General features: G+C 45.3%; 1 non-coding gene across 1 annotated transcript; it reads right to left on the bottom strand.

Annotated features, from left to right (window-relative positions):
• Positions 1-6344: 6344 nt before the first annotated feature.
• Trnas-cga (transfer RNA serine (anticodon CGA)) lies at positions 6345-6419 on the bottom strand. The gene has a single exon. It is a non-coding gene; the product is annotated as a tRNA-Ser (tRNA).
• Between the last annotated feature and the right edge of the window lie 1473 nt (positions 6420-7892).

Genomic DNA, 7892 nt, shown 5'->3' on the forward strand with positions numbered 1-7892 from the left:
AATGTTTTACTGTACAAGAATGAAAAACTACAACTACAAAGGAAATTCTCTCTACAATTACGCGCTATCAATAAACAAAGGCTGCACTAATTGCACAAACTACAAGAAAAAATCAGAAGATTCCAGTGAGGTATCCTCGGCTAAGGGTCGACATATGATATGAAACGTCCCCTTAGAAAAATTATACATGACTGTGCTTAAACTGACACACAATATTTTCAGCGCAACGCAATCTGACTTTCAATAATCCCTACAAAACAATGGCCCTGACTAACATTAACCTATACCTTTCACAAATCACTTACCTCACAAAAATCTTCGATACTCAAGCTACAGCAATACAGCGAGCGCCACTACTGCCAGCTAAATAACAGATTCAAACTACGGAAGGCACTAACTACTAGTAGGCATAGTTATCAAATGAAAGATGTTAATAGAGAACAAACAATGTATTTACCTTAATAATCATAATTGACATCCAGTCTTACAAATTTCAAAACTCCGCCATCTCTCTCCCCACATCCACCACTGCTGGCGGCTCACCTCCAACTGCGCAACGCTACGCGCTGTTCACATCCAGCTGCCGCTGCCCAACACTACAATGGCAGACAACAATGCAAACTAGCCACAGACTGCACACAGCACAGCCAGTGATTTTCATACAGGACGCTACGTAACGTTGCCAATAAGAAAACATAAACAGCCTACTTACACAAGATTACATTCGTCGAAATGTTTTCTAGCAATAGACTTGAATACCCAGTATCAAAGTTGTATTGTACACCCTCAGCCGATGAAATGGTGAGCAGTAGGAAAGTGGGTACAGGTACAAAAGAAGAAAGTGCTAATTAACTTGGGAAGCAGGGAAAATTATGCCCCAGAGTCCTTGGGACAGCTACAGGGTTGCCAGAAAGAGAGTATCATGGTCTGGCCACCCAAAGTGGTCTGGACTAGCACACAGGTATGTGACGTGCTGTTATTCTTAGGGAAATCTGAAGCAACAGAATGTTGGTGGGAAGCACTAACTCCCCATCCTCATCTCCAGTGGATGGGTGCACATTTCATACACTGATCAGGAAGAAGATAACAACAACTGGTCTACTGTTGATATAAGCCCGTCCAGATTATGGAATCGTCAAGTGGCGAGGAATGACTGCTGGTCACCCACACGCATGGTGCGTGTAGTATCAGTGAGCGTGCTGTCCGTGCTTAGAATGGGGAAGGCGCGCGTTGTATCTGAATTTGACAGCCTCAAAGGGTGCGGGGCAAAGTCAGGACATACGGGGACCAAGCAGCAATCGGTATTGTAATTGTAAGCTGTGGAAGCTGCGCTGGTAAAGTACGGAAACTTCAAGCGCTGATAGAAAGCACCGAAGCTGAAATCGTTATAGGTACGGAAAGCTGGCTGAAGCGAGAGATAAATTCTGCAGAAATTTTTACAAAGGCACAGACGGTATTTAGAAAGGATAGACTGCATGTAACCGGCGGTGGCGTGTTTGTCGCTGTTAATAGTAGTTTACACTGTAGTGAAGTAGAACTGAATAGTTCCTGTGAATTATTATGGGTGGAAGTTACACTCAACAAGCGAACTAGGTTAATAATTGGCTCCTTTTACCGACCTCCCGACTCAGCAGCATTAGTGGCAGAGGACCTCTGGAATACATTGTACATAAATTTCCTCAGCATGTTATAGCCTTAGGTGGAGATTTCAATTTACCAGATGTAGACTGGGACATTCAGATGTTTAGGACGGGTGGTAGGGACAGAGCATCGAGTGACATTATACTGAGTGCACTAACCGAAAATTGCCTCGAGCAATTAAACAGACAACCGACTCGTGGAGATAACATCTTGGACCTACTGATAACAAACAGACCCAAACTTTACGACTCTAAGCGCAGAACAGAGAATCGGCGATCATAAGGCCGTTGCAGCATCCCTGAATATGGAAGTAAATAGGAATATACAAAAGGGAGGAAGGTTTATCTGTTTAGCAAGAGTAATAGGAGGCAGATTTCAGACTAACTAACAGATCAAAACGAAAATTTCTGTTCCGACACTGACAATGTTGAGTGTTTATGGAAAAAGTACAAGGCAACCGTAAAATGCGTTTGAGACAGGTGCGTGCCGAGTAAAACTGTGAGGGACGGGAAAAACCCACCGTGCTTCAACAAGAAAGTTAGGAAACTATTGCGAAACCAAAGAGAGCTTCACTGCAAAATCAAACGCAGCCAGCGCCTCTCAGACAAACAGAAGTTAAACGATGTCAAAGTCAGCGTAAGGAGGGCTATGCGTGAAGCGGGCACTGAATTCGAAATTAAAATTCTATGTACCGAAATGACAGAAAATCCTAGGATGTTCTGGTCTTACGTTAAATAAGTAAGTGGATCGAAAGAGTATACCGAGACAGAGTACGCGAAAGAACGGCACCCTTCTAATAGCCGTGCACCGCAAGTCTGCAGAGGAACGGAAGGTTTCAAATGTTTGGAAAAGAGCACAGGTAGTTCCAACAGATGACATCGCTCTGTTGTAGAATTTTAGAACATGTTTTTTGCTCGCGTATCATGTCATTTCTGGAAACCGAGTATCTACTCTGTAGGAGTCAATTGGATTCCGGAAACAGCGATCGTGTGAGACCCAACTCGCTTTATTTGTTCATGAGCCCCAGAAAATATTAGATACAGGCTCCCAGGTAGATGCCACTTTCCTTGACTTCCGGAAGGTGTCCGATAGAGTTCCTCACTGTCGCCTAATAAATAAAGTAAGAGCCTACGGAATATGAGACCAGCTGTGTGGCTGGATTGAAGAGTTTTTAGCAAACAGAACACAGCATGTTGTTCTCAATTGCTTTTCACAATATACTCGTATATAAATGACCTAGTAGATAGTGTCGGAAGTTCCATACGGCTTTTCGCGGATGATGCTGTAGTATACAGAGAAGTTGCAGCATTAGAAAATTGCTGCGAAATGCAGGAAGATCTGCAGTGGACAGGCAACTGACCCTCAACACAGACAAATGTAATGTACTGCGAATACATAGAAATAAGTCTCTTTTATTGCATGATTATATGATAGCGGAACAAACACTGGTAGCAGTTACTTCTGTAAAATATCTGGGAGTATGCGTGCTGAACGATATGAAGTGGAATGATCATATAAAATTAATTGTTGGTAAGGTGGGTACCAGGTTGAGATTCATTGGGAGAGTCCTTAGAAAATGTAGTCCATCAACAAAGGAGGTGGCTCACAAAACACTCGTTCTACCTATACTTGAGTATTGCTCATTAGTGTGGGATCCGTACCAGGTCGGGTTGACAGATGAGATAGAGAAGATCCAGGGAAGAGCGGCGCGTTTCGTCACAGGGTTATTTGGTGAGCGTGATAGCGTTATGGAGATGTTTAGCAAAATCAAGTGGCAGACTCTGCAAGAGAGGCGCTCTGCATCGCGGTGTAGCTTGCTGTCAGGTTTCGAGAGGGTGCATTTATGGATGAGGTATCGAATATATTACTTCCCCCTACTTATACCTAACGAGGAGATCACGAATGTAAAATTAGAGAGATTCGAGCGCGCACGGAGGCTTTCCGCCAGTCGTTCTCCCCGCGAACCATACGCGACTGGAACAGGAAAGGGAGGTAATGACAGTGGCACGTAAAGTGCCCTCCGCCACACACCGTTGGGTGGCTTGCGGAGTATAAATGTAGATGTACATGTAGATGTAGGGCAGATTGTGATAACACGGAGGATCTGCACGAGCATTTTGGAAACTGCAGCGACTTGTTGGACGCTCGAGGAGAACTTCGGTGAGTGTCTTCAAAATGTAGCGAAACCCAGGTTAAACTACGTCCTGACGTCGTTGGGCTTGGCTGCCACCCCTAATTACAAATGTCGGACGTTGCAGGCTGGGAAGACCTGTAAAACAGAAAAGGAGGCGAACTGTGGTGGAACTAACAACAGACAGGCATGCAAGTATGCCTGAACACACAGTGCAACAAACACTCCTACCGATGGGCCTCTGAAGCCGACAAGCCATGCATGTGCCATTCGGTAACTACGAATGGAATAGACACACGACCATCTGCACTGGACGTTGGCGCTGCAGCAGAGCGTTGCGTGATCTGATGAACCCTGATTCCTCTTCCATCATGCTGATGAGAGTGCGCGAATACGTCTTCTTCGAAGGGAAGAGCTCCATGACAGCTTTACTGCAGGTCGGAGACAAGCTGGCGCGGCTTCTTCATGCTCGACACTAACGTGAGATTCTATAGGTCCAGTGTAGCACGTGCAAGGCACCATGATGGCCAAGGAGTATCGTACGCTGGTTGCAGACCAGGTACATTCCTTCATGATAATCATGTCTCCTGACGGCAGTGGAATTTTTCAGCTGTATAATGCTCCATGTCACAAGGCCAGGAGTGTGAATGAGTGGTTCGAGGAATGTTGTGGCGAGTCGATATGCTCCCCCCCCCCCCCCCGTCAGCAACACGCCAAATCTGAACCAAATCGAACACATGTAGTGGTTGTGATTGGACGTGACGTCAGAGCTCATCGTCTCCCTTCCCGGACTGTATGGGATGTGCAGATATGGTGCCAGGTCCCTCTAGCGACCTGCCATGGCCTCATTGCTTCCAAGACATGACGCGTCGCAGCTTTTATGCGAACTAGGTATGGGCATACCGGCTATTAGGTAGGTAGTCATAATGTTCTGGTGGTCAATATGTGTTCACTATTCACTCCATAGGTTATTATTCTGAACTGTTACGGAAAGGATTAGAAGCAGGATGTGATTGTGATATAATTAAGGGACAGTGGAATTCTAACGAATAGTACGGTTTGTGATACAGTCGGAGGAACCTTCCGACTTCAATGCACGATTATAGGAATGACAATTGAATTGACAGACACTCTGCTTGTTTGGCCAGAAAACCTCTACGAGATAATACCAGCCGAAAACTTAATCTTTTGAAGGATACCTTAAATTTGGATATCCCTCACTCGTTATAGAAAGTTATAGTATCGCAGAACTGGCGGATTTTCGTAGAAAAGGTGTGGCAACACATCCAGCAGTACCAGGCGAAAGAAAGAACGCTCTGAAATTAAACATTACTCCAGCATGGTATGTTTACGTTTGAAGGACTGGAGCACGTGCACAGGGAAATCATATTATGGACTACTATATTATCTCCCTTGCCTTTCACTCAGAACTTGGAGTGTGGTCATTCCGACTGCATTCCTGATAACGACGGAACGCCAGCTCGAATAGTTGTAGTGTGACCTGTTGCCATATGATGAAGTGTTACCAGCAGCTGCCAGTTTCAGGTCTGCTTCAACGAGTCCACAGCCATCCAACCGTGAGCTGATATTCCTGCAGATCACAATGGTGACTGATTGAAGATATGGGGCTGCAAATCTTCCATAGGTGAAGAACTGATCTGCCCACCTGCAGGGTACCTGGTACTGCCACTCTTGGCAATACATGTACCACCTTACCAGCTGTCCTTAGGGACCACCCCTTGGGGTGCTCTCAATGTTGCTGTTGGGACTTCCACCTGCATGGCATCAAGCCAGCCGTCATCAGGGGTATGCACTTACCTGGGTGGAAAATCTAAGGGCAACTAGTCTCAACAAGAGCGCTGCAGCTATAGTGAGCACCCACAGTCAGTTTAGGCGGTGAGGATACTTTGACTGCCACTCCGCACTGCACGAGGTCTTGAACTGGCCCCGGGCAACACAAGGGGCACGACTGCAAACTGCACGATGTACCATACGCTGAGGCGTCACTCAGCGCATTCGTGCGATACAGATACAGCACGGCTGTTACCTGTTCACCCTGAGGAGGAGAGCGAATCACTGCGAAACCCTCAGCAATAAATAGATTTCTTTCTGTAAACAGATTTTAGTTTGCTGCTGCCTCATTGACGCCTCACCACCGCCTCCTGGTTTGACTTTCCTTAGCCCTCCAGAGGGAGTCACATCCAGTGATACCCTACAGAATGATTATGCAATTCTGAGTGCATCACAAGCGTTACTGGCAGTTCCTTTTTAGAAACAGAAGTAAACTGTTAACATTGATGGTAGACACTTGTTACAAATAGTCTCCTACTGCAACACTTCTCTTCTCAGCGAGACCGTCTTCATCCAGTTCCTGCACCCCTATTTAAAATCAACCGTGTTACACTGTGTGCATTATGATGACTCTATGTAAATGATTTGATTACTTGGACTCCTATCTTCTTAAATGACAGAAACGGAAAAACGTAAGGCTGACAGTGCACTGTGTTTGGCCACTGCCACTAATAATAATAATAATAGTAATAACTGAAACTTCCTGGCAGATTAAAACTGTGTGCCCGACCGAGACTCGAACTCGGGACCTTTGCCTTTCGGGGGCAAGTGCTCTACCAACTGAGCTACCGAAGCACGACTCACACCCGGTACTCACAGCTTTACTTCTGCCAGTACCTCGTCTCCTACCTTCCACACTTTACAGAAGCTCTCCTGCGAACCTTGCAGAACTAGCACTCCTGAAAGAAAGGATATTGCGGAGACATGGCTTAGCCACAGCCTGGGGGATGTTTCCAGAATGAGATTTTCACTCTGCAGCGGAGTGTGCGCTGATATGAATCTTCCTGGCGGATTAAAACTGAGCTACCGAAGCACGACTCACGCCCGATACTCACAGCTTTACAGTTGGTAGAGCACTTGCCCGCGTAAGGCAAAGGTCCCGAGTTCGAGTCTCAGTCAGGCACACAGTTTTAATCTGCCAGGAAATTTCATATCAGCGCACACTCCGCTGCAGAGTGGAAATCTCATTCTGGAAGTAATAATAATTTGTAGGCACTACAGCAGTGAAGTGGCCATTAAATTGCTGTTTTGTTAGAAGTGGCAACTTCCTATGGGACCAAACTGCTGATGTCATCGGTTCCTAGGCTTACACACTGTTTAATCTAACGTAAAGTAACTTAACGATAAGGACAACACACACACCCATGCCCCAGTGAGGACTCGAACCTCCGACGGGGAGGAGCCGTGCGAACCGGGGCAAAGCGCCTCAGATCGCGCGGCTGCACAGCGCAGCATGCTGTTTTGTGTTGTCAAGTTAATTTATTGTTGCAAAGTGAATAATGAAAAAAACCGTTGGCTACTGAGCGAGCTTCCAGTAACACGGAGAATGCATTTTCATGAGATATTTAAACATATGTGATGCGTATGTCTCAGTGTTGCTGTCATCGATGCATGGTACAAGATGCAAAATATGTATGTAATGGTGGTCTATGTGAAGCACACGTTCATACATTTGTTTCATAACCTTAACCTTCACAACATCCTACCACAGGTTGTGGTGCCTCTGTTCTCATGTTAAAGAGTTTTTACGTACCCTTTTTGTTTCTTAGTTTCGTGTAATTAATAATAGTCAATGTTCAAGCACAGTGGCTAATGTTATGTAAGAACAAGGAGAAACTAAATCGTAAAGACATAACAGAACCTACGTCATTACGTGACGAGAGCGTTTTTCCACAATTGAGATGTGTGTGACGAAACTATATAGGCTATTTCATTAGCATTCGAATCGCACCGTACCAACTAAGCAGCACAGTGTCCCTCACGTGTGCACTCCGAAAGGACACTGTGCTCCGAACTGAGTGCGACTCATGCTACTTTCATTTTTCTAAGCGTAGCCCTATTTTGTACTACTACGGCGGCGTCAGTTGGTGTGTTCATGGTCCAACTAGCATTTTATGTGTTTTATGAGGCATGGATTACATAACCAGTTACTGTTGCCTCCTTTTTAATTTTATATGGTTTTTTGACGAATGGTTTTCATATCCACCTACTTTTGTATAATCTGATATCCCAATAGACTGTAATAGAGTAATTTCGCAACCAACACTGT

The sequence above is a fragment of the Schistocerca cancellata genome, chromosome 9 (genome assembly GCF_023864275.1).
Source record: "Schistocerca cancellata isolate TAMUIC-IGC-003103 chromosome 9, iqSchCanc2.1, whole genome shotgun sequence".
In the NCBI taxonomy this organism is placed as follows: domain Eukaryota; kingdom Metazoa; phylum Arthropoda; class Insecta; order Orthoptera; family Acrididae; genus Schistocerca; species Schistocerca cancellata.